Below are 27816 nucleotides of genomic sequence, written 5' to 3' on the forward strand. Positions count from 1 at the left end.
TGTTTAGTTCATGTGATTTGGTGGTTTGTTTTTGTTTGGGTGTTTCTTCGATGGCACTTGACAAAACCCCTAAACCTTGTAGCTGCGGAACATCTCCTGGAGCGCTGCTCGCAGCATTCCCGGGAAAGCTCATCTTTGTGATAAACAAAGAGTGCGGGGAGGCAGAGGGAGCCGGCGCTCCATCCCCTTCGGCATCCAGGGGAAGGGAAAAGCCTCTCGTGGGGTGTGACCTTGAGCAGGACTCTCCGTTTCCAGCTACTCGGGAGAGCCAAGTCGCATCCTCTGCTCTGGATTGCTCCTTCGGGTCCTGCTTTTACATTCAAATCAGCTTTGTGGAGCGACGGGGCTGGACGTGCCCCACGGAGCCACAGGAGAAAGTGTAACTTTGCATTCCCCAGCTGGAGGAAAACACCGGGAATACAAATTGGAGCCTGGATCGTTTCCTGGCGTTATTTCACTGTAGATTCAAATGGCTCTGGCATTGTGAAGTGTTCCCATTTATTTTGAAAGCAGAAAAGATTTATTCTACCCAGAAGTCATTCAGAGCAGGATGGAGAACACTCAGGACTTGGTTTGCTGTTTTCCCAACAACAACCAAAGTCAGGGCAGCCTTTTTGCTAAATTCCAGAAGGGTTTAGGGCACTTGTACTTCCAACATAATCTCACTTTTTTGCTGTCCTACACATCTTCTTCTGACATAACTCCTGGTGTTCTGATGGGCCATTTACCGCTTTGAAACCCACCTGGGTTTGAATTGAGACACATCCCTATATTTCTTGTACATGCCAAACACAAACGTCCATTCATAGAAATTCAGGATATTTGGGCAAATGTGGGGTCAAGCTCCCGGTCACAGAGAAAGTGTTCCTGTTGACGTCTATTCTGAGACACAAATAAATACTTAGCATTAATGTCCTCCCTTCTAGAGATGGAAGAACAGGTTGGGGAAGGCAAAATGACCCAAAGACAAAGAACAGACCTGTCAGGAAGCTGAGCTTATTGCTCATGCTCCTGGCTGGCAGCCCCATCTCCTTACCACTACTCGGGCTCTACATCTTTGCAGGGTATGCAACTGGCATATGGAATTTTTAAAAGCAATTTTGTAAAGATGGGCTTCTATTTCTGTTCATGCCATAGCTTTTAATCCTGAGGCAGAAACAACCAATGCCTGAGTTTTGCATGCATGCATATGCATTACCTGGAAAAGGCAGGCGAATGTCAGTTTTGGGTTTCTACCAAAATCTTTCCTTAGCAGAGTTTTTCTCAGGAACTGGAGAACAGACAGAAGCAGAGCCCTTAAAATATGTTTTCAGGATTTGAAATGCAAACTGCAGCCTTTTGTCCCTTCCCTGCATATACTCGGGTGAAATTCAAGGCTCTCAGTAACTCATAGATCACCCTTAGATGGAGCATGGAGTGGCCAAGATGGACATCACACCATATTCACCAGGTGAATATTGGATCTGGGTACAAGTTCTTTGTTGGTTAAAAACATGTGCAGAGGGTATAGAAGAGATTTCAAGCTCTGCCTTCAGGGTTGGTGCTGGACTCTCTCCTATATTGGTACCTCCTTTGTATGTAACTCATCTGCTCAGGCTGTACGTAAGGTATCAGGTGTATGACTATACCCACGCACATATTGCATCCAAACAGCATCCCTGCATTCCCATGGATGCTCAGCAATTAGCCTGGGATGCCCGTTGTTGGACTCTTATACACAGCTGAGAAATCCAGCCAGTGACCACCTGATTCATTTGTTTACTGCCCACTCCAACATGAACTGGCCCTAAAATCTGGTGAAGCTGTAAACAGCACTCATTTGATGAACTGAGATGGATGTTTGTTCCTGTCTGGGGTTTAGATGTTTATTGGCCTAACTGGCTTTTCATTAACTCAAGAGCTCTGCTATTTATTTTAATGTTCCCAGCATCTATGACCTTGTATCTACATCATCTGATCATATATATATATATATGTTCTAGGTTGTCAACAGTTTGGTTTCATTTTCCTAACACTGACTTTTAAAACTATTTGACCAGGTCTTAAAAAATCCTATGGAGAATTTCACTTCCCTAGAGTTTAAGTCCAGTTTTACTAAACTTTGGTGTATGGACAAAGTTTGTCCTTCAGACACACAGGGGAGAAAGAGACTAAAGGGGAAAAAAACCCCACAACCCAGTTCACCTTTTTGTGAGTGAACTTCTCTTTTCCTTTACTGTTTACCCTGACTCCAATCAATAACTTGTATCTTAACCAAGATAGAAAGAGGTTTTAAAAGCCATTGCTTTCCCATTTGTGTCCTATTTAGAAGCTTCCAGTCTTTGGATCAAACACCTCAGAGATACTGGTGTGGTCCATGTCACCTTTGCAGAATCTGGTTTACCTGCATCACTGGGTATCTACATTTACTTATGTGAGGTTTTTAGTCTTTTCTTGGGTTTGCTGTAACTATGATCTGAGCTAAGTGACAGCAGAGTGACAGGGAGCGATTAACATTGTTTTCAGTGGTGGCTGCATTGAGCTCCTCAATCCGAGAGGTCGTGAGTGATGGCCGTGGTCAGCTCTGCACCGCTCAGGATTTGGCTCTGTTAAGATACAAGTGAATTATCAAGCACAGAGAGAACAACAGAATCTGACAGGAAGAAAAAGTCCAAGAATGAAAGCAGGCCATTAAATAATGAACTTTTTGCTGGAATAGGACTGTCATGTCATGGGGAAGGAGCAAACTGAAAAGGCTGAAAATCCAACTTATCCCCCTTCATTGAAAGGATAGTGGGGACATGCAAAGATGCAGAGCTCTGGCTGTCCCAGCTAAACCTAACACAGACCTAACACAGGCACGGAAAACACCCTTCAAACATAGTTGGTTTTCTTTTCACAATCTTCAGCCTCTCTTCTTTATCTGAGGGGGAGAAAAATCCACTTGGCATCTGCACATGGCTGTGATTCAATGCAGCGAAGGGTCTCTACCGATGCCAGCCTCTCTGAGCCTTGGGAACTCCTTGTGCCATAATGAAACCACATCTGTTGCCAAGTGGGGAGTCAGTGAAGGATGGATGAGTGGGGAGATGCTTTCTCAGGCAGGCTGGGCTCTACTACTTCATGAGTTTAACATCCATGTGCTGCACCATCTGGGGTGTGTGTTGGTCCAGCCATCCACCCCAGACTCTTGGGCAGGTGAGGGGGGGTCAGGGTAGCATGAAGAGCATTTTGCAATGGATCAGCTGGTGGAGAGTAAGGGTAAGGATCCTTTTTCGGCAGCATCTCAAAACCCCAATATCACAAACAAGCTCCTTGTTTCCAATGAGAGGCTACCCCCGGGAAAGCCCAGAGAAGTGGACGTGAAGGCAAACAATGAATCTCATCAGTGATTCATGGTAACAAGAGCCTACAGAAGTAGCACTCAACAAATTTCTCCAAGCTCTTACTGCATCTTAAGAGCAGATCACTGTTTTGCTTGCTTTATGGGTCTGTGGAGGATCCGACTGGGAAAGAAATGCACATATTTAAGTTTATGGACAGCTAAACCTAACACTTAGTGCCCAGCGATGCACGTGTTTAGTTCTTCACATTATGAGGTGTATTCCTGCCATATGGGGCTAACCAAACTGGAATAAGATCCTGAATTATTTAATTGCTGTAGTGGGATGATACCTGTTATTAATACTATGAATAATAAACAGTATGTCTAAAACTATAAACCCCCAAAAGCAAGTCAGATAGATGCATGGGAAGAAAAAGAGGGATGTAAAAATATATATGTCTCTAGTAAAGATGAAACGGTGGCAATGTGGGAGTCAGGGAAGTGGAAATAGCAGTATGGTCCCTGCCTTGTGCTGAATCTGCACGAGCACACACCATATGAAATGGTCTCTGTCCTGAGGACTTAAAATTCATGGCTTAGGCTTTATGATGTCTGATTCTCTCTCGTGTCTCACTGAGGAACAATCTTTAGGGTAGAAACAGCCAAGCCTGTGGATTTTATTTATATTAGCTGGATTTTCACCTCCAGGCTCACAGAGAACAGCTTGCTCACAGAAAAGGTGTGCAGAAGGAGAGAGGGCAAGGACTGACAGAGAGAAGTAAATGAGGAGCAGAGATCAATGCAACGGAAAGAGAGAGCAAGAAGAGAAAGAAGCAGGACAAGGTCTCTACTCATCTTTTTTCAAGGGAGAATGAGAGATGCTGTTGGGGACAGGCAGGGCATAGACGGGCAGGGAACAGGATGGGAGAAGCCCAGCAGGTCCTACACAAGCTCCCTGCCCCAGCCACCTCCTTATTGCCCCTTCTCACATCAGTGTGCAGAGCAAGAGGAGGGACAACATTTTCTGTGTTGTAACAGGAGTGACTTGGACAGAAACCACTGAAGATCTCCCGCCTCTCCACCCCAACCCATCCCCTCTCCTAGAAAAACTCCTTTGCTTTGCTTTTTACCATGTCCACAAAATGAGAAGCAGAGGTCTCCTCAGTGCTGGAGTCTGGTGTGGGTCCCCATCCCTCTCCCCAACACCCCCTGCCAGCTCCAGCTACAGAGGCAATGGTCAGCAGCTCTAACAGCAAAGTCAGGGCTTTATCCCTGTGGATTTTCCCTGAGTGCCTTGGGAGAGGCTGGGAATTTGGGCAATGGGGAGGGGAAGAGAGGGAATAACAATAATGATAATAATAGAATAATAATAATAATAATGGTGGTAGTAGTAGTGGTACTACTAGTAGTACTAGTAGTAGTAGCAGTAGTAATACCCGAAACCCAGAACTCCACATGAATGAACTGCTCCAAGGTCACCTGGTAGTGGGACAGACTTCCTTCCTCCCTGCCCTCTAATGGATGATGCACTTTAATGTGCTGATTACATTTGCACCAAGTTCTTTTAAGTGCAAAACAAATGCAGAAACTCCAGAGAGTTCCTGCCTTGCTGAAATAACCCCTTACTAACTAATTAGCATAAAGCATCCATTTCTATGTGCGAGTTTTGCCAGGTTTACAAATGAATAATAGAAACTGGGTTTGGGTTTGCACCTCATCCATAATTTTTCCAGTATTATCCAGCAAAATACTTATTTTTTTTGTTTTACTGTGTCGATGGTGACGGAAGGAGAAAGAAGAAATAAATCTCAGTGGGACACTGTGGACAGGAGAGCCTGTTTGTTCTGGAATGAATTGGAGGAAGAAGAAGGAAAGAAATGGATCGCTGCTGTACATTTCTTGTGCAGGACATGCAAAATGGCTGGAAACAGAGGAATGGTGTTTATAAAGCTGTCTGGTTTCCCAAAGATCAAGGCAGAGGTACAGAAATCATCCATTGGATGTGCCTACTTGTAACACATATAATCCTTGGCTGTGGCACTTGCTCCCTGCCTGCGTGGACAAACAGTGTCTTTGGAGGAGAGAGCTCTGAGCAGGTCACCAGCCGCTGGCTGTGACACCCAGGGCTGTCACTCTGGGGACACCGGTGAGTTGCCACTGGGTGCTGGCCTCTGGGATGCAAGTGCCCAAATGGCACTTTATGGGCTATGGGGAGAGGCTGGATCCCCTTGAAAGCCTCCTCCTTCCCCCACATGCTCCCTGGCCAGGCTCTGTAGTTGATCCATCCCAAAGGGCACCCGCTCTCCCTCCAAATCCACCCTCTGCTGTCCCCACTGCCCCAGGGAGCAAGGCAGAGCCTGCAGGCAGGGGCAGGCAGGACAGGGACACACAGAGCAAGGGCAGGGAGGGGACGAGCAAAACAGTGCAGGCAGGAATAGGCAGGGACAGGCAGGGAGAGGCAGAGGTGGCTCCCAGGGATCTGGAGTGGGGATAAATGTCTCTGTGCCTTCATTCAGGGAGCCAGGATGCAGCTCTTTGCACTGGGGGATGCCCAAAGGCTTGGCCAAGGGCTGGTCGGCCACCCCATGGACTCCCCAGGATGGGATGGGGACACCAATGGGTCCCTCAGCCACAGGGCTCCTGTTCACTACACCCCACAGGCCAGACCCAGAGCTGGAGGCTGGAAAGAGTAATTCCACCATCACGTATCAAAATGAGGCTGCATTACACTTGCATCTCCCTGTCCCTTTAATCCAATAAGTCAGAACTTCTTAACTGATTAATTCCAAAATGAATGAGTGAAATGAGGGGCTCAGGGAGGTGGGATGGTGAGGGATATTTTAGTTTGTATGTTGTGCTCTTTAAGAAGACTGGTGGAAATAAAGTTACCACAAAGCATCCAGGTGCTTTGATGCCTATAACAGCAATTCAGTTATTACATTAATACATTTCCTCTTTATTTTTAAGCAGGCATTGTTAAATGTGGTCTTGTTTTGTCTGAGCTCACTCATTTTTCATTACATGAAATCTCCCCATGCAAGGAATTATTTGGTGTTATTCCTTCCGCCTGGAATCTCAGCACTAAAGGGGGTTTTATTTCCGCATTTCATGGGGAAAGAGGGACCAACACAGCTCCATGAATGTGTGTCCCTCCCAGTCCCTAGGATTAGGTTTAAAGACACCCTCTTCCCACATCAAACTCGACACAATTGAATAAAAGCTGTACCCAGAATCCCAGATAGACAGGACCGATGTTTTGGGCTGGCACCAAAGTGCTGGTTTGATGCACACTAAACATTGGTACCCCCAAAAAACCCCATTCCATTGGAGAAAATGGGGATCTGATGCTGCAGCAGCAGAGATTCGGCAGTTTAACCCCCCAACAAGAACTCAGATGCGAGAACCAAAGGCAGAGATGTCAGAGGAGGGGATACTTGGAGGTATTTACACCTGGGTTTTCCCTGTTGAAGCCCCAGCACTGGGGGGCTGTGGATGCTGTGGAAATCCCTCTGAAATCAAACAGGCTCCTGCCTCCACCAGAATCCAATATTTTTAGGGCAAATATTTAAGGAGAGGTGAGACTTGAGGCTGGCACTGGATCTTTTTGCCTTCTGGAGGCACTTCTGGTAAATAACAGGAAAGGAAAAGGGACCACAGTGATGCCCAGTAAGACCCAAATGTGTGTTCGGCCCCTCGGTTGGTGAGAGGAGCACCGGGAGCAGGCAGGAGCTTGAACTCATCCCTGGGACCTTGCTTAGGGAGACAGGCTGATTTTCTAAGAGAGGGTTGAAAACCTACTGTGACAATACTTCCCCCCCAACCCTATTCCTTAGACTAAAATCATCCCCCCAAAGCCCCCTGGCCAGGAGCACATTCCTGGGGATGGCTGGGATAAATGTATTCCCTAAATGCAAAAAAATTAAATACAAATAAATGATAAAAACAGAAATTCTGTCTGTTTTTTTCCTAAGAAAAGGGGCTTCCCATCGCCTACCGGTGGCAGCACCTAAAGCCATGCTGCTTTCCAAACACAGGGGGGAAACCGAGGGGGAAAACACCAAAGTTACATGTGAAAGGGGATCAGATGGAGCTGCCGGGGCTGGGACAGATGGATGGAGGTGGGGACCAACAGACAGCAGCAGGACCGACTGCCCAGTACCCACTGCAGCTCCGGGAGCTTAAAGATACATCCCACAGACTATGGCCATAACATAGGTACATGTTCCACGCTCTGGCTGGGCCATGTGAGTTGCACAGACAGAGCACACACCATATAAATACATGTGCCACCCCATTATATCTGCATTAGAGAGATATACACATAAATAATCCCTGATACATTCAGTACAGCCACGCAAATCACTGTGCCTGAGAAGCGGGCAGCGTTCCATGCGTGGGACATGGGCTTTGGCTGCACCCACCCGTGCTGTGGGGACATTTGTCCCCGTTTCACCCCCCCAGGAAAGATCCAGGCCCAGCCCTGGAGCTGTGCTGGGGTATGGGGGGTACACTGAGCATCCCCCTGTATCCCCCAGCTGGGATCCCCCCCCAAGCTGGGCTGAGTGGGGGATTTGCAGGGGAAAGCGAAGCCAGAGGGATGGAGAGGGGTCCCTGGGATAGGGACAGCACCAGCCATTGATGCTCCCAGCAAGGGGACACCCCTCACACCCTATGCCCAGCATCCAGGACCCATTCCCAGCCAGACCCCCCTCCTGCAGCCTTTAGTGCCCTGCACCCGCTTTTCCAAAGCCATCACCAATATTTTTGCAGGAATCCCATTAAATAAGTGGTGATTTAAACCCAGCGCTGTAATTATTAATTCCCCCCACATCCCCCCCCCCCCCCCATCACCTCGGATGCGAGGGTTTAATTGGCTCCAAGACGAGGAAGCGCCAAGCGGTGTTATAAAATGAATTGACCCCACAAAATGATGCAACATCTGGAGGCAGGGCACCGGGGAGGCCTGAGCATCTCCGCGGAGCATCCTGCACGGATGGGAAGGGCCCCATCGAGCCGCATCCCGGCTTCTGCCTCGGATGGGAATCCCGGGAAGCCCTTGGAAAGCCTCCGAGCGTGGTAAGAAAGAGAAGCCCCTCGGTGCTTACCTGCCCGCAGCGAGGCACGTCCCTCACCGCCTGCAGAAGAGGAGCCCTCTCCTTGCAAACAGCCCTAAAAGATTTCCCCCAAGTCCACCCGGGTGATTATTTTTTTAGAGCTAATCAAGGAAATAAAGTTAAAGAGGAGGAGGAGGAGGAGAGTTCCTCTTGTTTGGGGTCTGATTTGGGGGAAGGAGGGGGTGGGGGGAGTTAAAGAGACCAGTTGCTGCCCACTGCTTTGACCAGTGAGGGATTCAACCCTTATTACCATTTTGTTTTTGTCCAGATTTGAAAGTAGGGCCCCCTGCATTCAAATCATCGCCCTCCGTCGTTATTGTAAAGGACAGGCCTTAGTGGGCCCCCTTTGGATTGTCCTCCATTAACAATCCCTGCTTTTGTGGAGGTGTTTCTTTTTCTATTCACACACAGCGCTGATGGTACTTCAGGCCCAGCTCTTAAAGAAACTGTTTGCAAAATTGTACCTTTCCGCACACTACTCCACAAGGAAGCGGGGACCTGTAGTTAGGAAAACATTATTGAGGCTTCTAATTTAATTAAAAACGCTAAAGCTGCCAAAGGGGAAGGGAGAAAAGGGGAAAAGAGCAGAAGAGTGCTAAGAGGAACCAGGTTTCTTTTCTTTTTAACCTCAGCAGCAGCACATCCCTGAGCATTCAGGGCTGGGGATGTGCTCGTGCTCCTGCCTGTGCCCACAACCATACATGTGCCTGGGCAAGGGTGAGGCATCCAGATGCCCTTCAGCAAATAACGCTGTTAAAATGGGAATGCAACCCTGGATATGCATGGGTAGACCTCAAGGAGCACAGGGCGCTCTCTTGCCTGGGGTTAGGTGTTGGGGGGTTGCACATGTGCACCCCATTAGTCTCCTCCTAAAAGAAGCCTCTTTGCTTTAAGAGGTTGAACTAAAGGTGGAGGAGCTGCATCCCGCTCAGCATCCTTGCTATGAGCGAGGCTCAGAAGCACGTCTGCAGCGAGGACGCCCTTCCTTTGGTTATTGTTGTTATCCCCATTGCCAACAGATCTGTAAATGTTCAAAGAGCAACACGACTTTCAAGGAAAAAAAAACATCATAATAATTCAGCTGGCGAAGCAGGGCAGAGCCTGACCCCCGGCTCCATGGATGAGTGCTTCGCTGGGACCCCTGCTGAGCCAATGTGGACCTTCAACATCAACTCAGAAATTGGTGTGATTTGCCTGGGAAACCAGCAGTCATAGAGCAACTGGCCTTGACAAGATGAAGAGGAAATGTATAGAAGACGTTTAATGGGTCGCAAAAGGAGGAGGGGGGGAGAAGCCTGGAGTGCTGCATTTTATATGGCTGGAGGGGCCCTTCTGTGCGAAGCAGGGCTGTGGAAGGGAGGCATTCCCAAGTTGGGCTTCATTCCCCAGCCACAAGAAGCCACCCGGGAATGCTGTGCCCTGCGAAAGGTTATTTCCCTGGCTCCGGCTGGGGCTTGGGCCCAAGATGAGCTTCCAATGAACCCGGTGATGTCTTTAATGTCAGTGAATAGCTGAAGGCAGGCCGGCTGCGGGGCTTTGTACGGAGGCGCGCTGGGCTTGGATTATGCACGCCTAATCGCCTCATTTTCTTCGAGTGATCTGGATGCCGTACTCTTGGGCTGTGGAACATTTTATAAATAGCTGTGCTTGGAGTTAATATGATTTACTGGAGAAAGACCGGTTAAGCAATTCCCCACCTAAGTAGAGCGGTAATGAACAGGCTCTGGAGAAGATGCCTTCCCCACCGGCCTCGAGAGGGGGTGGGCAGGGAAGCAGGGATGCAGAGGGGTGATGTTTATTTGTGTGCGTGCACAGAGTGTCATTGATTTTTAATTGTATTAAAGGCATTGCAGTAGCCAAGGGCTGCCTCTAGGACTGGACTTTTCCCTCAAATACGTACAGTGAAGCCCTGGCCTCCCCCTCCTGCTTGCTGCTGCTGCAAAATCCCAACATAGGAGCGAGCGGGGACAGCAGAGCCCTCGCTCCGCTCCCTTTCCCTTCTCCCTTCCTTACCCCTTTCCCTTTCCCTTCTCCCTTCCTTACCCCTTTCCCTTTCCCCTTCCAGGAAGCCAAACCAGGAGGTGCCTGCGCTGTCCCGGTCCCCATTCCTTCTGCCCAGGGAACCTCCATCTCAGTGGGTGCCAATGGAGTCAGGCTGACCCCAACGGGCAGAAGCACCCCTGGGCTTGTCCCCTTCCATCATGGACAGGACAGCAGCTCTGGCCTTGGTCAGGAGAGCCAGCAGTGCCTGGAGACACAGGGGTGCTGGGGGTGCTGAGGGCAGGGACCCCACCATCACTACCAGAGCCCTTAGCTGAGCCCTTAACCAACGGCACCATGATTTTAGTGATACCAGCAGTGGGGTCCAAACACAGGGACCTCTCTCCTCCCCATTCCCAGACAAAACCCACCCTGGGACAATGTCCTGAGGCTTGGGGGAGCATTGCTGGGATCAGGGGTGCTCTCTGGGGTTAGAAGGGACCAGCAGTGGGTTAGAGATGGCAAAAGTGACCTTCTTTGCTTTGAAAAGGAGAAGAGGAGAAAATACATAAGCTTCAAAGCCAAAGATGGTGGTGTAGGGAAATTGGGAAAAGCCTGTCTGAGGCTGTCCCTGGCAGCCAGTGGGGATGGAGATGGGAATGGGGCAGTGGGAGTAAGCCCTGGTGAGGGGCAGCATTTCTCAGGGGGAGATCAGAGAATCAGAGAATGGTTTGGGGTGGAAGGGACCTTAGAGATCATGAGATGGTGGCTCGTTGCTCATATCCCACCCAAGAGGGAAGAGACAGGGATGGGGAGCGGATTCCCCATCCCCACAGGGATGCACCCTCACCCCAGTCATACCCCTTTAGCTGAGAGGGACCATGTACCCCCTTTTACACCAGGACGGGGGTGACCCCCAGGCACAGGTGAGCTCCCAGTCCCCCCATGCTGAGGATGTGGATCTGCGCTGCACTGCAGGCACACACCAACCAGGCCCCCCCCGTCCCCCCAGCATCTCCCAGCCTTCAGCTGTGCCTTCCACCAGGTGACTGAGAAAAAATTAGGCTGGAAACCATCCTGGTGATTGATACAACCCCAGAAACATCTCAAGGGAAAGGGGGGGGGGAAGGAAAAAAAGAGCTTTTCTCCAGCGTGGAGCGCTGAGAGGGGAAGCAGGTAATTAGCTACGTGATGGAGCAATCCTCTCCCGCGGAGGAACCGCTTGACACCAGGATTCTGCCCTGCGAAACCGTGTGTGACCCAAGTGAGGGCTTTTATTTTGTTAAAATGTTGGGGTTTTCTTCCCCCCCCTCCCCCCCCCTTTTTAAAATTAAGATCATTCTATGTTGTTTTAAATGTCAAGCCCAGGAACAAGCGGAGGGGGAGGGGGCTGGGGAGCTGCGGGCATTCTTCACTTCACAAGCCTGAATGTTTCAAAGTTGCTGCTGTGCTGTTCGCTGACGGCTATTGTGTGTGTTTAAGGCTGGGGGGGGGGTGTGAGGAGGGGGCGCGGACCCCCCGTTGGTGTGGATTTGCTGCCCAAAGACCGTTAGAAAGAGGCAAGAATGAATGAGATTGAATGGAATTGTAATGCACAAGGCCCTCCTCCTTTCTCAAGGAGCTGGGAGGCCAGGAAAGCGAGTCGTGGGGAGAGCGGGCGGCTTTCCTCCACCTAGGAAGAGGCTTTGCAAATCAGCAAATTGTAGATTTCGAGGGAAAGAGGGGAGGGAAAGGGGGTATTTATGTTTTTTTATTACAGATATGAGGAAAAAAAAACAATTAGAAAGCCCTGCAGCAGCCAAGAAGACCAAAAGGAGACAGAGAGAGGAAAAGAGGGAGAGGAGACTTGATAGAAAAATCTCATTCCCAAACCTCTTGTAAGTGTAATTACTTTCTAAGACAATGAATTGCTTTCTAAGAGAAAAAAAAAGGGGGGGAAAAATATGTAGAAGAATGTGTGAAATTATAGCAGGGACTGGAACTCTGATCTCTCTCCTCTGCAGTGAGATTTCTGGGGCAGAAACCAGAGGCCTAGAATGTGCCAAACCCTTCTCTGCGATTTGAAAGAGATTTGGGCTTCATTTTAAAGAGATTTTGCTTTCTCCTCCGGGCCGCGGAAGCGATGCTCGGGATGGGGACGGGCCGGTACCTGGGCCACGTCCTGGGGGCAGACAGACAGACAAAGGCCGGTTGGTGATTGACTTATTGAGCAGAAACGAGGAGAAGGCTGAATCTTGCGGGTGTTTTGTGAGTGCTCCGCAGTGAGGGTGCGTGCGGGTGTGTGTGTACGTGTGTGTCACGTTGCCCGGGACAGGGTTGAGAGTAGGTTTTCCTATGGTTTGTTGTGCCGCAGTTGATTTCGGGTTCAATCTTGTGTATTTTTCTAATGTGGTCATCTACGCATGGCGGAGCCGGGGTTTGGAAATGGAAGGAAAGTGGAGGCATGTTGCTTGTCTCTGGGATTTCTTTGTTCGGGGAACAGTAGGTGGTAGGTTTAAAAAGGCAGAGAGGGAAAGAGGGGGAGAAGAAGAAAGAAACGAGAGGGAAAAAAATGGCCCTTTGCAAATCATCTGACTATTTTCTTTTGGGATATAGAAATGCTGCGTTAGAGATGCAGGAAGGGCCGTGCTTAAGATAAAATGTCTCACTGGAAGGGTTAATAAAATCACAGCCAAAACCCAGGCTGCTGTTAAAGCAGGAACTGGGGGTGCAGGGCAGTGGGAGGGGGGGTGAGCTGGTGTGGGTGTTCAATGGCAAACTTTAGAGGTGCTGAACTGATGGTGGGGTTTGGTTTAAAGGAGAAATAAAGGAGCAGAGCAGGAACCCGCTGCCATACGCCGCGGCCAAGTCACTAGCACGGGGCTTTGCATTGATGGGGGTGCAAAATACCCATCCCCGCTCCACTGCGGGGAAGGGGATAAACCCAAACCCGTGGGTTCCCAGGGATGATTGGCAGAGGGGGTGCATTGCGCCCACATGGGTGACAGACAGACAGACACCCTGACTGACCGACCTCCCCCTGCAGGGCCCTTCGGCTGCCTAAAGACCCCTCGGGAAGGGGCAGGGAGGAAAACAAAACACCTTCTGCTTTCGGGGGGGAAACACACCCCTGTGTATGTGTATGTGTGGGACCCCCCCCCCCGGGTGACCCATGCGCAGCGCTGCTGAAGGCTCCGCTCCTTCAATACCATGGACAGCGGAGCCGGGACCGGCCGGGAACCGGGCACCGGGCACAGGCCTCGGGCATCCCCGGAGCTTCCCCCAGACCCAGGGAAGGAGCATCCTCAGAGCCGGGTGCGGGTCCAGGCCCGGGCCTCCCGCACCCGGGGTTAGGCCCAGAGCAACCGGGAATCCCTCGGGATAAGAAAAGCTTTTTCCTCCGTGTTAATTTGTTTAGGTTGTTTTCTTTTAAATCGATAAAAGATTGAGAGCTTTGGTCTGTGGGAGTAAATAGGTCAATATGGAACAGGCTCTAAATAAGCAGATTTATTTCTATTTTTTTTTTTTTTTTCCTGAAGTTTCAGAAGAGGAAAAGCTAAGGGAAAATTCCCTCCACTGCCTAATGTCAAACGCTGATTTTCCCCGGTTTGGTGCTTATGTCGTGAGCTGCAGCATTATAAAGGAGGAAGAGGAAAACGCATACTAACAGGGACAGAGGCTCTCAAGGCTGTAGCTGCCTTTTAAACACAGCTCTGGAGCTCGGAAGGTGATATTTCACCTCGCCACAGAGTATTTTGTGGCCCACAAGCTGCTGTTTGCAGGCAGTTCCCTCTCGGAGCCTGGCCTGGCCTGGCCCAGCTCTCGGGGAGGGAGACGCCATCCTTAAAACAATTGCTTTCCTATAGGAGGGAAGGGAATACATCTCTCTTCCAGCGGTTATGACCCAGCTGTCCTGGAAACGCTCACACTGCTGGGGCAGGGAGAGACTTCCAGAGCTGGAGCAATACACTTTCCATCAAAACAATTGTATCCTGACTCCCCCCTGCTTTACCCCCTTCCTAAGATGAAGGAAAATACCACAGTGCATGGAAATACACACAGGCAAATAAATCCTCGCCTGAAAGCTATTCTAGCGAATGCGCATAGCACTGCTGGCCATAAAAGTTACTCTAGACGGGGAATAAGGGGGTGTAGAAACACACAGCCCTGCACCTCCCATCCCAAAAATCAGTGTGCGTGTATCCACATTTTTTGGGGAGGTTGCTGTGTGGCTGGAGCGGGAGGGATGGAGAATTAACAGTGAAGACGCAGCTCGCTTAGTGAAAATGAAACACGCGCAAGGCTTCTGCGCAAGAGCTCTCCAAGCTGGGCATCGCCTGCCTGGTGTGAAACACGTTTTCTCTCCCCAGAGGTGAAATTTGGTGACCTCAGATATAAATAAATAAGCCCCGATGCCCATTCCCATTGTAACGGCCGCCCCGCACTGAGGGCTGGAAGTTTAACCGAGAGGAGCGGCAGCAGCTCCGGCTCTGCCCTGATTTCCAGCTCCAAAATGGATGTGGTGGAAGGATGTAGCGAGACACCAGCTAAACTGTGAGCGCAGGATGCGGCGGGTTAGAGCAGGGCGAGGACAGCAAATCTACGGGTGATTTTGGGGTTTTTCAGGAAGCCTTCACTTAAAACAACAAAATAATATATATACTTTCTGGGTTTGGCACTTAAAAGTCAAAGCCATTTCCTTTCAGGTCCTCACTCCTGCGAGTCTGTGCTCGTGTAATATTAAGCAAAATCGAGCATTAAACCCTGAAATGTAAAATTCAGGTTGTATATTTAAAGGGAAGCTCTTACTTTATATAACTCAGGACACATTGTCTCTTCTCGGAGAGAACGGGGGTGAAATCCTACACATTTCTTAAAAAAGGAAAAAAAAAAAAAAAGGAGGCAAAAAAACCTGTTTTAAAATTAAATCCGTGTCAGCTTTAAAGAAAATTATCCATGATGTCTTTTGGAGCTTGGAAATATAACTGTAGGATGCAGCTTTCCCCTCCCCCTCTGCCCCTCCACCCCCTCCCTTCCCAACCAAAAAAAAAAGAAGGGGGGGAAAAAAAAAAAGGAAAAGCAACAGAATATATAAAGCTCCTCTGATTAACAGTTTAGGTGCAGAGCCCTATTTATAGGGTGCGTGCTCTCCTATAAGGCCCCGGTGCTCCAGCCCGCAGCGGAACGTTATTGATGCAGCTGCAAGTGCTCAAAGCTTAAACAATATTTGTTCCCAACGCCCCAGCAGCCCGCCCGGGAGGAAGGTGGGGACAGGCTGGCGATGGAGTCCTGAATGTTACTCCTCCAGTTTCAAGGACATCTTGCTGATGAGGATTTGGTTAATGGAGGAGAACTTATGTCCTAGCGGTGACGTCATTGGGTCCCAATGTAATCCTCTTGTGCTGAACCCAATCAGCAGATGTGCCGAGAGCCGGGATGCGGAGAAGAAGCTCTAATCCCTTAGACTGGATGAGATCAGCTGAAACAGCCAGGACTAGACCCCAAACCCCTCTGCTAGGAAGATCAAGAGAAAAGGGATAAATTGAGAGAGACGCCTCATAACCCCTTTAAAGAGCTTTGGAGAAGAGAAGAGAAAGATGGGTGGTGCACCAAGTTCATCTTGCTTTTAAAGCCTAGCGGGAGCCTGGTTTTCACTCTGATGGGGTCCTTCTGCATTGTTCCAGGGCAGGAGGAGAGAGGAGGAGGAAAAAAAAAAAGAGAGAGAGAGAGGAGAGAGAAAAGGGAAAGGAAAAAAAAAGGAGCAAAAAAAGTCTGAAATTCAAAGCTAATGAGGGACTAGGCGCCTTTCTTATTCATCTCCAGCTTGCCTACACAAAAACAAGCGTCCGGAGCCACGGGAGGGCGTTTGCGGCCGGATCCGAGGGAGGCGGCAGCGCCGGAGCCGCGGGATGGGTAAATCCGCTCCGAGCTGCGGCCGCGGGGCTCGGGCCCACGGACCTGGAGGAGCAGCAGGAATTTTTCTCTCCCCTTTTGCAAGCGACCGTAACGGGCTTGTGATTTTAATCTTTCATTATTTTTAGCTTTTCCTATTTTTTTATTGTTTTGGACCAAAAAAAAAAAAAAAAAAGGACGGGAGGGCGGGAGGCGGTGAGGCTTTTTCTGACGCGCTGTCTTCCTAAATTCATAAGGCGCTTCTAAGTGCGACGGCGATCAACGAAACCGGTTTAAGCGCTTTACCCCTTTGCAATCCCTCAATGTTATTTTTTCCCCCCCTATTATTATTATTTTCTATTTTTTATTTAAGTGGAGCGATCGTTGTGCCGAACCGCGGCGGAGCGATGGGAATCGCGCGTTTCACCTCCGCCGGTTTCCCTTCAAGCGGAGAGAAACCGGCTCCTTTGCCTTGCGAGCAAAGCGAAGCACCGAGCGGTGTTTTCATGCCGTTCCGGGGCATGCTGGGGACCGGGGCCGCCGCCGGGGGTCCCGCTCCCGGACCGGGGAGGGGGTACCGGGGGAGCACCTCCGGGTCTCTTGGCCGCGGCTCCGCGCCGGGACGCGTCGCTCGGCACCGGCAGCCGGAGGTTTGTTGCGAGCTGTGCTCGGCGCTATCGGCTTCTATTATTATTAATTGTTATTAATAATAATTATGATTATCAGCCGCCTTTTTCCCGCCGGACCCCGGGCTGTGTCCGTCTGTCCGTCCCTCCACCCCGGGGCTGCTCTCGCCGCTCAGCACCTGACCGGGTGCGGTGCAGCGGCACCGGAGCCTGGGAGGGGGGGGAAGAAGACCCGGGGGGCGATGCTGACCCCGGCAGGGTGAGGAGAAGGGGAGGTGACAGCGGCACCCGGCTGTAGGCACCCTAAAACCCCTCAATTCCCCTCCGCGGCCGCCCCAGCGGAGGGGCCCGGGCGGCGGGATGGAGGTCGGCGCTCCCGGATCCCGGTTATCCCGGATCCCGGTGATCCCGGCGGGGTGGGCCCTGCACTGACAGCCTCTCTCTTTCTCCCCCCCCACCCCGCCTCCCCGCTCGCCGCCTGCCCCGCTCCGAGCGGGGACAGCCCGAGCCCCTCTCTGCGTGTTCACAGCGGACCTTGATTTAATGTCCATACAATTAAGGCACGCGGTGAATGCCAAGAGAGGAGCCTCACAGCTTCATTTTCATGGAAATTGGGGACATAAACCCTCTAATTACACTTAACAACAGCCACGGAGCGATCTATGGAGCATCCTCGGCCTTTTGACAAATGGGAGTAACAATGCCGGCAGCGCCCGGCGGGGCAGCTGCCCCTCGCGTTAACGGGGCGCTGGGGGGGGCCCCGCCGGGGCTTGGGGGGCCCCCGGCGGACAAAGGGCAGGAGGAGCGGCAGGACAATGCGGGCAGGGCCGGGGGGACCGCAGGCAGAGAGCGCCCCAAGGGGCGAAGGGGGGGGGGGGCAGAGCAAGGGACCCCCATCCCATGCACAGGGACTCCCCGAGAGAGAGGAACCCCCCATTCCCCCTTCCCAACACTATGAAAGGAGCACTGGGATCCTACACTGTGCAGAAGCTCCCTGGAAAAACACCCCTTCGGAGGATTTTGGGGAGGGGGGTGCTTTTTGCTTTATTTTTCACTTTTTTTTTGTTCCGTTTTGGTTTTATGGATTTATTTCTGCCCCCACAGCCCCTCTCCTGCATCCCTGCACCGCTCATCCCTTGCGCAGGGGCTCAGCCATGGAGCTGCCGCAACGGGTCCATGGTCCTGTCTTGCCCTCACAGCCCCTTTGCAACTCAACTAGTCACTGAACTGAATTATGATCCCACTATTTTCCAACAGCCAGAGGGGTCCGGCAAGGCAAGGGGCCATGGTGGCACCTCCAGCCCTGTCACCGCAGCCGCATGGTGGCACGCGTCCCCTTGTGCAGTCTCCAGCGAGACTGCAGTAGCCCACAGCGGTTCTCAGGTTAGGCTCTAGACCTCAATAAATCTCTGTTCTAAGACTCGTGTTTTCAGCTTCCTATAGACACACCGAGCCCTGAGTTTGAGCCTCCTGAGAGCTGTGCTTGGGCGAGGGAAGATGTAATTATCTGGCTGCAAAAAGCCATAGAGCTGGATTCAGCCGCATACGTGCAACTCTCTGCACCCCCTCCCCTCTTCATCTCTGCTCCACTTTTATCAGCATTGCGTCTGTCCAAGGAACCGAGCCCATAGGCATCTCCATCCTCCATCCCTGCAGCGCCTGATGTGGGACACGCGACCTTGCCTGCAATGGAGATGTCAGTAGGAGACTGACATAGTACTTTCCTTGTTTAGGAGAGGGGGAAAGGAAAACCTTACTGTACGTTGCGGGATTACTTGATTTCATGCTACAGTCACTTTTAGGTAGGGCTCCTGGGGGAAGCGGGACAAGGCAAGGGAAGAAGCGGAGGACACGGCCTCAGAGGACAGCAGTGCTGTTAGTGCCCTCGGCTCCCGAGGCTGTTCTGCAGCAGAGGCGTCGCACAACCAAGCAGTTGGGAATGGGTCGTGCCTCCAACCTTGGCAAGAGGCAGGAGTGAGGAAGCACGCGATGCCCATACGGCTACACCGAGCGGTGCAGCAACCCATTCCTCTCCCGGGGACCCGATCCTGAGCGTTACTCCAGCAAGGCAGGTACTGTGTAACTGCAGAAGCTCACAGGGGCAAAGGCTGCGCGGTGCAGGAGGGCCCAGCTCCATCAGGAGGGCTCTAGAGGCACAGAGATCCTTAAGAGAAGCTGGATTTCTCCCCTCCCTCTTTCCCAGTAGATCAGCGCAAGCACCAAGGTGTTGGAGACCCGCTTGCTCCCACGACCATCAAGCGCTGCAAGGTCACAGGACACATTTTTGACCTCATTTGCCCCACCATAAGTGAGGGGCTATGCAGTGACTGGGTTCACTGCAAGGGGAAGGGACACCCACCCTGATCGCTTCCATGCGACCCTGCTGGGGCAGATTTTCAGCCACGGGGCAGTTCCGCTCTTGAACACGTCCTTGGTTCTTTGCAAAGGAGGTAGTGAGGGATAAGTCGCCAAGTGCAGGGAGACAGACCCCAGTAACCTAAAGCTGGTGTTAAGAGACAGAAGGGAGTGAGTCCATCCAAGGTAATCTGCAGTGCGGGAAAGCTGCTGGCTTCCTCCAGGGACCACCGAGAGGCCAAGGACAGCTCTGATGGAACACAGGTAACTGGGGGGCTGCGGGGGGCCTGATGGACCGGACCAGGCCTGGTCCCCAGACTGGGGCACGATGGGCATTGAGAATCAAGATTGATAATGCCAAGATGGCACTCATCCTGCACCAGACCCCTCTCCAGGTTTGCAGAGGAGGGAGTCGCACAGACTCCTCAGCAAATAGGACTGCCTAGATTCTCAACCGTTCTCTCCTCTCTTGGGCTTCCTATGCGCCCCTTCTTCTTAGCGAAAAGGGAATTTAGGATATAGATCATTTAGATCTTCCTCTCTTCCCGCACACAAAGCTCCCTCTGATGCATGTATCGCTCCAGTGTGCCTGCTTACAGCAGTCCCCATCCCCGGGCTGCTGCCGCTGGGGATGAGGAACTGCCCTGCTGCGTGCGCACAAGCCTATGGCTACAGCACGGCCAAGGGGGGGCTGGTTCACACACACCCCACCAAGCACGGCCATGGGCTCTTGAGCACTGCACTGAGCCTTCCACACCAGTCTGAAATCAAGGGAGGCAAGAGCATGACCCAGCAAGAGTCCCATCAGCCGCGGTGGGCAGATGGAAAAGCAAGTGATGGAGCTGTGGTTTCGCTGTGCGTGTTTTCTGCTCATATACTGACCCCTATTTGTTTGGGTAAGTCAAGGCTCAACCATCTGGGAGTGGAGAGTTACTGTGCAGAGGCCTATGTATGTCCATAAAACTGCTCCCACCCTGCCTCCCCCATCCTGTTTTCCGCTCAGTGGTAGGATCCCACGTTCTCAGGAATATGGTCCCACTTCCACGCCAAAGCCAGTTCCTCAGCCTGGTGATCCTATAGTGATTCCTGGCTGGCTCTGCTCAGGGTTCAGCTGGGGGCACCTCCTTCAGGAGGTCACACATCCCGCAGGCTGGCGAGAGGAAAAGAGCCCCCAGAGCAACACCATCAGTCACACAGCACAGACAGCGCCGACACCACGTCAGCCCCAGCCCCAGGTACCACCTCCCTTTCATCCAGGAGGATTTATCCATGATGAGATGTACCCCTACACCAGTCACAGCTTTAGCAAGTCCAGTTTCCTGAAGGAAAAGCCTTGGGGAATATGAGCTGGTTTGTGCAACAGTGGGTTTGGATCAGGTGATTCCATGATGGAATCACCGCAGAGGACAAATTACCGTCCTATTTCCCCTGTACAATTCCCCCCACAGGGAAAAGCACAGCCGGGGCCAAGCTGGGGTGAGAAGGAAGATTTACCTTCAACCCCAAAGCGCCCTTCCTTGTAGATGTACACAAAGCACCAGTCTCCACTCTGTATTCATAGGACAATTGCTCAAGGAATGGCTTTGCATATGACTGCCTCATCCTATACAAGACCTGACATCAGTCCTTAAAGACAGGTTAAAAACCAAGTATCTTTGCCCTCAAATCACCACATGGGAAGGTTTGATGATATGAGTGGGTAAAGCTAAGAAAGAAAGAGGTTTAGGGGAAGAGGGTTACAGCCAAAAGCTGCTCTAAGGGGAGGGAACCCCCTGATTTCCATAGCTGTGGAGGTAATAGTGGGCCTGAGCAGCAGGAATGATTCAGGTATTAGGAAAAGAGCCTTCTGGTGGAAGGAGTAGAGAAGCACTGGAACAACCCAGGAGGAGGAGAAATCCCTGTGTAGAGGAGACACCGGGGAAGCACCAAGCAGGGGTCCCAAGGCAGCACTGGTCCCTCCAGCCTTACACAGAAGGTGCCATCACACATCTATTTCCACTGGAAGAATGGAAAAGCCCCCAACTATCTTCATGTCTTTTCCTAAGCCCAAAGGGTTCATTGTGTCACCACTGAGACCTGGAATGGTACCACTGCTCGAGTGGCAATCACAGAGCACAGTGGCTATAAAGGCCAAGGCTTGTCATCCTCATATAAGAACAAGGTTGAAGCATCCCAAAAGAAGTGATCAAATTCAAGGAGTCGTCTTTCCCAGAAAGACAGAAATGGGATGCACCATTATCAATCCTACGGAAACAATCCTATTTGGGATTACTTCCTCACACAGTTTGTCCCAAGCCAGCTCAAAACCATCTGAGAGCATCGTCAAGGTGTAATACCCCCTGGTAATATCTCTGAGGGACTGCTCTTTTCTTTCACCTCCTAATAGCTCCCTGACCACCTTCTTCCTGGGTATGTTTGCAGAAACAAAGGAAAACAGTGACAATCCGATGAGTGCAGGATTATATATATATATTATACAGCTGTATCCACAGCTTTCTTGTCCCCCTGGAACGGACATGCCCAGGGGACTTGCAGAGTCAGACAGGGCAGGATTCAAACACTCACTCAGGACCCTGGACTCTGCCCCACTGCCCAGGGAGGGAAGAGGAGACTTTTTAGGCTATCAGGACAATTCACCCCACCTCAGCACGGCTTTCCCAGCCTGGCTGCTGGAGCTTTGGCACCAGGAGGTCAGGGATGCTTGGGCAGCCATCCTCCCCTGCTGCAGAGCTCACCCATGCCCTTTATGAAGCGGTGGTAGGACTCAGAGCACAGGGATCACGTTCACAGGCTCCTCTCTTACCCCTGTAGGTAACCCCATCATCAGCTGCTGCCCAGCTATAGCAGGCAATACCCTTTATCACCTGTATTACAATGAGAGAACTAAGACAAAGGCAGTTCCTGCAGAAGCAGGGTGAACGATAGAGGGATAAGGCCACTCTTGCTAAGGCCGAGGTGACCGCAGGATGGCACTGCTGCCACTTCAGGGACAACATCCCCATGCCAAGACCTGCAATCAGAGAGGACAGGGTGCTGCAGGCGGTGCTGATAAACCAGGTGCTCTTTCTGTCACTTAACCACCGATGAATGATTCGGTATCTGGGATCTACGCAGGCCCTGAGCTACGAATTTGGGTTCAAGACTGCGGCTTGAATTAAATTTCATTCTAAGGAGGGAATTCTGCCTCCTTCTGCCAGTCTAGCCCTGCTTCCTCAGTGGTGAGAGCCACCTCTGCTCTGGCATTCATAGAAACACCAGAAGTGATGCTCTACCAGGTTCTTTCACCCCCAGCTTTTTAGTCCATCATCCCTGTTCCTTTGCTGCCCCAGTTCTGAAACCCTCTCTGTCTTACAGCGGAAAAGCAGCCAGGCATCCTGCAGCCAGCTCTTTTCCCATCCCTTCTGTCTCCTAGAGCCTGATGTCCCCTCTGCTAGGTACAGGAGGCTGCTGGGCAGAGGCTGCTGCTGTGCACAAGGTGGCACTCGCTCCCCATCATAGCAAGAGCCTGCAGGAGGCACAGGGAACGTGCTGCGAGGTGCAGAGCAGGCGTTGGGTTATTCCTGTCAGAAGATACACGCTCCGATTCCTTCCCTGCACACCCCGGCCCCTCTCTGGATACTCAAACCACCGACCTGCTCATGCACAGGTCCTGTATTTAACTAGCAGCAAGGCTGGATGCCAGGGCCTCCACTTCCATGGATGCGCTGGATGTTGGTCAAGAGTTTGTATCTAAAATGACAGGGCTGGAAGGGTGCAAGGACCATAACCTTCCCTGTCTCTGCAAATTAGTGCTGTGATAAAGCAGACCACCTGAAGCCCTTTCTCCCCTTAAGGGTGGAAGGTTAGAGTCTTCCTAGATCACCCATAGATAGGCAACTAGTCCTCCCTCCTTTCACTCACCTCCACAGGCTTTCCAACTGGGAGCCACATAAGAGCTTCTCCATCCCCAAAGACAGCACAAGCCTCCCCTTCCCCAGCTTTGCCCTCCCAAGCTCACTGTGGTACCCAGCCTCCAGAGAGACTGGATGCTCCCTAACACTCCACTGCACAGTGGTAACCTCCAATCTGCCCCCACTACCTCATTTCAGGAAAGCCTGTATCCCTTCCCATATGGAAATGTGAGATGGCTTAAAGATGTTCAGATGCAAGAAATTGTCATCCCAGACTGGTTTGGGTTGGAAGGGACCTTAAAGCTCATCCAGTTCCAACCCCCTGCCATGGACAGGGACACCTTCCACTAGACCAGGTTGCTCAAAGCCCTATCTAACCTGTCCTGCGGTGTTCAGAAGCTTGCTTGCAGCTGCTGAGCTTGATTTTAGCTGTTACATGACACAAGGAGCTTGCTCCTGGCTCACCTCTTTCCCAACAGCATCTCTAAATGAGTAGTGATATTTAAATGAGATCTACAGAAATCACCTGATATGATGTGTCAAATCTCTCGCATTTAGATAAGAAAATAATGAGAAGCAGAGGAAAGGAGGGGGATATGCACGTGAGAATCTGCCAAAAGCTCATACATCAGCTCACAGGAGGAAGGACTTGTATCACATGCTGGTAAATAGGCAATATCCCTGTAAGAGTGGTTACTTGTAGCCTGGTACCCTCGTAAAACACATTGCACGGGGTTTTGCAGCAGGAGTGCTTGATGCCAAGGCACAAGGCTGCCAAGTCCAGGGGCAACCAAGCTGCGGTCTCAGAGCATAGGGCATGAAAAGTTGACACCAAAGTGCCTGGAAATAAAATAAGGGAGAGGGGAACACATAGACAACACCTCAAAACTGGGATGTAGCTAAAGCACCACTGGAAACTGGCCAGTGGAAGCAGGAGGACATGGGGGCTGTTCCACTGTGCTGCCTGGCAGCCTTCTGCTGTAAGTTGGGTCTGCTGGCAGCACAAACCCTTCCCACCAAAGGCTCCCCCTTTCCTAGTGCAGCCAGCAAGTAATGGACAGCCAAAGTCAGACATTCACAGTACCAAAACCCTGATGCAAAACTTCCCCTCCTGGCAGCCTGTCTCTTCACAGCTAAATGCAGGTGCAGATGCCAGAGACAGGAAAGCTTTTGGCATTATTGCAGGAAAAGATGTAGAAATGCTGTAGGAAGTTACATTCCAATTAGCTCCACGTCCATGGTGGAGTAAGCATTACAAAGCATTTAAAAGATCAAATGCAAAAGCACAGCTTGAGTAATAAGGACCAAGGTGGTTTCAGCTAGGAACAGTTGTGGTTAATCTGATGGAGCTCTTTGAGGCTGTAACTGCTACAGCAGTCAAAGTGGAGGCAACAGGCAGAGCGCAATTAGGTTTGCAGCATGCAGTGGTCAAGGCTTTGCAAAAGAAGCTAATGACTGAGATGGGGAGTCCCAGAATAAGTGGATGTGCTGTGGCTTAATGCTCTGGAAATTGCCCAGAAACAAAGAGGCAAGCAGGAAGGTAGTAATGAAAACCTTCTATGTCAGAAGGAAATGATTCCTGGGATGGAGCAACACAGCTGGCTTGTCTGGAGCAGAACAGGCAGGAAGGTAAGACACAGAGCTCATATGGGCAGGGGGCTGTATTTCAGCTTGGAACATCACGTTCCACGACCCCTCCTGCCCCAAACAAACAATTCTCTCCTTTCTTCAAACAGAGATGCTGGAATTCTGCTTTTTGCATTCTCTCCCTTGTTTTTCTGCTCTAATACTTGTGGGTTTGTGTTTTTTTTCCCTCCTTTTAAGCAAATCAGAAACTCCTTTCAGAACACGCAGTGCCATCGACATGGGGATGGAGCAGTTACACGCTGTGATCACATCATGGGAAGCCCAAGTACACACTATGCCAGATGGTGCTAACTGAGAGTTACATTCCCCATATCCTTCCCTCCACACATTCTGCAGGCGAAAGGGAATGGCAGGTGAGGAACAGAAAGTCCTCATTCAGTACCTGTTATCTTTGGTAAGAGCTTTGCAACTCATGCACATGGGAACAAGTTCCAGGCGAATGGTACCTAAAAACCATCCCACTTCCCACGGCTTTATAACCTGGATATAAAAGAAAACTCCAGTCACAGCCATGTTGGAGTAAAGATGAAGGTTTTTAGCTGTACTCCTTGAATTCACTGCTTGTTGTACTCACAAGGCAGAGTGATTCTCAGCTCTGGGTACATCAATTCAAAGCCCCCAAGCAGAGGAGGTTCCTGCCTTCTGAAAGTCACATCTTCTTGTGGCAGCCAAGAGTGAAGCACGTAAATGTATTTTCGCATAGTTGTGAAGTTGAAACTTCTCGTTTCAAAGGGTGGTAAGAACTCTTGGAACAATTTAGCAGTTACATCATGTCACATCACAGTGATCCATACATATCTGAAAGTTTAAACTGATGCAGAGGCCTTGCCCTGTCACAAACATCTCTACAAAGGCATCCTAAATGTGCAGCTGAACCTACAGAAAGAGTCACAGCACAAACAAGCCCCCTTTGGCTCATCTGACTGGTCACAACTGAAATGGCAACACCATCAACTATATCAGCAGTGACCAAATCAGCACCGAGACATCAGGACCTTTGCAGTAGGGTTCTTGGCATGCACTTTGCTATTGTATTTTCTCTAGCTTTGCTAATTCGGATGCTTTACCCACCACTACCTGTGCTAACTGCAGCCTGGGGTGTAAATCCAGTCACTGAAATAAAGCATTTTAGTTTTTACAGTTAGGGTTCAATTAAGAAAAGTATGGGCAGGACTGTAATGGGAAGGAGAGCAGCCCCCGCTGACAGAGAGCTGAAGTGTCTTAAGCCAGCTTTAATACTAAAGATAACACCAAATAAAATCCTTATCTTTTACAGCACTGATAAGAACTGCAGAGCTTCACAAACCGACTGTGGCTTTATTTATCTGCAAGTTGTTGCAGGAAGGAAACCCCACCCTTGCAGAAGCCCCTTCTCATGGATGGGCTGCATTCACCCCCACGGGATGCGCTCTCACTAAAAATGTGGAAAAGGGGTTGGTTTCCCTGTTTTTATCTCTGAAACAGTCTCTGATGTATTGCGCCTTCCAGTCCTCCTCCCTCCTATTTGGTTTCATTTTTAATCATGCCACTTCTCTCTTTGTTATCATCATTAATACCTCTAATGCACTTCTTATAAGAAACAGGAGGAGATTGCCAGCTAGTGAAATCAGCAGTGTCTGGGGCTGTGCCAATTCCCTTCAGCTCAGACACACGCCAATACAGTCACCACCTTCTCAGTTGTATGAAGAAAAAGCACTATTTCTTACTGTACCTTGCTTCGAAGCTTACAAATATATGTATGTATACACACATCTATATATAATATACACTCATACACATAAAAGCTGCTATCTAGTGAAGAAATGCCAGTGTTTATTCCAGAGTGTGATTTGTTTGGAAAACTAATGGCTTCTTATGTGCAGAACGTTCTTAATTCTACTGAGGAGGAGAAGTGCTGTGTAGAATGAAGCCTGAGAAAGCTGCAAAACCAACTGCATTGGAAATGGGGACATTAGATCACCAAGAAAATCCATTTTAACTATCTGGGGCTCCTGTTTGTACAACATGTCCTGGGGGTAGAGGTGTCAGAGCGGTGCTGCCTGTACATTGCCTCTCTCTGTGATGCCATGGCTCTTATAGCTCATCTTTCAAACAGACAGTACATTTCCTGCAGTCACCGGGCTGGGGAAGCTTTCAGCCTCTGGATAAACTTCACCAGACTGACTAATGGCTCAGCTGGGGTCCAGGGAATAATTCAAACTGCTTCTTTATCACTATGGGAGCAACAACTGCGGCATGCTTTAACAGCCACCAGCCTCTCAGGAAAGCCCAGGTGAGCTTCTCACTGCAGGTGTGTTGGTGAAGCTGATGATCATACACATGGCACATGTCCCCTTTTCCCTCCCCTCCTATCTTTCTGTTTCTCTCTAACATAACCACAACTGTCACACTTTAAACAGCAATAAAGAACAAAACAAATCACAGAATTACTCTCACATTTCCTCCCCCCTTTGCTCAGGTTTCACATGCCCCACTTGCAGAACAAGCTTTTCTACCAGCTTTTGACTACTAATGACACCAAAGTCTGGAGTATCTCTGAATGAAAACTGCATCTGTCCAATGACTGAAAAGCACAAAAGCACTGCTGCCTAAACACCTTCTATCTTTTTACTCATTACCTCTATGGGCCACATACTTCCTTGAGCATCAGTCTGTCAGGAGGAGGTACTGAGAATCAGACTGCATGCTCTCTCAAGCCGTAACACAGGTCACATTACACAGTAATGATACTTTTCTGCATGTTTCTGAGGATGGTTATGCCTCACAACCCACCCTAGTTTCATAGAATCACAGACTAGTTTGGGTTGAAGGGAGCTTAAAGCTCATCCAGCTCCAACCCCCTGCCACGGGCAGGGACACCTTCCACTAGAGCAGGTTGCTCCAAGCCCCTGTGTCCAACCTGGCCTTGAACACTGCCAGGGATGGGGCAGCCACAGCTTCTCTGGGCACCCTGTGCCAGCGCCTCAGCACCCTCACAGGGAAGAGCTTCTGCCTCAGAGCTCATCTCAATCTCCCCTCTGGCAGGTTAA

The 27816-nt window shown here is 50.4% G+C and overlaps 1 protein-coding gene and 1 long non-coding RNA gene across 4 annotated transcripts in view; one reads left to right on the plus strand and one right to left on the minus strand.

The window, feature by feature from the left end:
- YTHDF1 (YTH N6-methyladenosine RNA binding protein 1) overlaps positions 1-27816 on the minus strand; it is a 205458-nt gene that overhangs the window by 155986 nt on the left and 21656 nt on the right. The window contains exon 4 of one of the 3 annotated variants that reach the window (XR_003994048.1): positions 16499-18619. The exons of the other annotated variants lie outside the window; for them this stretch is intronic. The gene's annotated coding sequence lies outside the window, so the exon portion shown is untranslated. Of the gene's footprint in view, positions 1-16498; positions 18620-27816 lie in introns of those variants that run through there. 3 annotated transcript variants of the gene reach the window in all.
- Positions 18597-27613, plus strand: LOC115615432. Its single transcript, XR_003994050.1, has 3 exons — positions 18597-22032; positions 22149-25140; positions 26064-27613. It is a non-coding gene; the product is annotated as an uncharacterized LOC115615432 (long non-coding RNA).

The sequence above is a fragment of the Strigops habroptila genome, chromosome 13 (assembly GCF_004027225.2).
Source record: "Strigops habroptila isolate Jane chromosome 13, bStrHab1.2.pri, whole genome shotgun sequence".
Lineage (NCBI taxonomy): Eukaryota > Metazoa > Chordata > Aves > Psittaciformes > Psittacidae > Strigops > Strigops habroptila.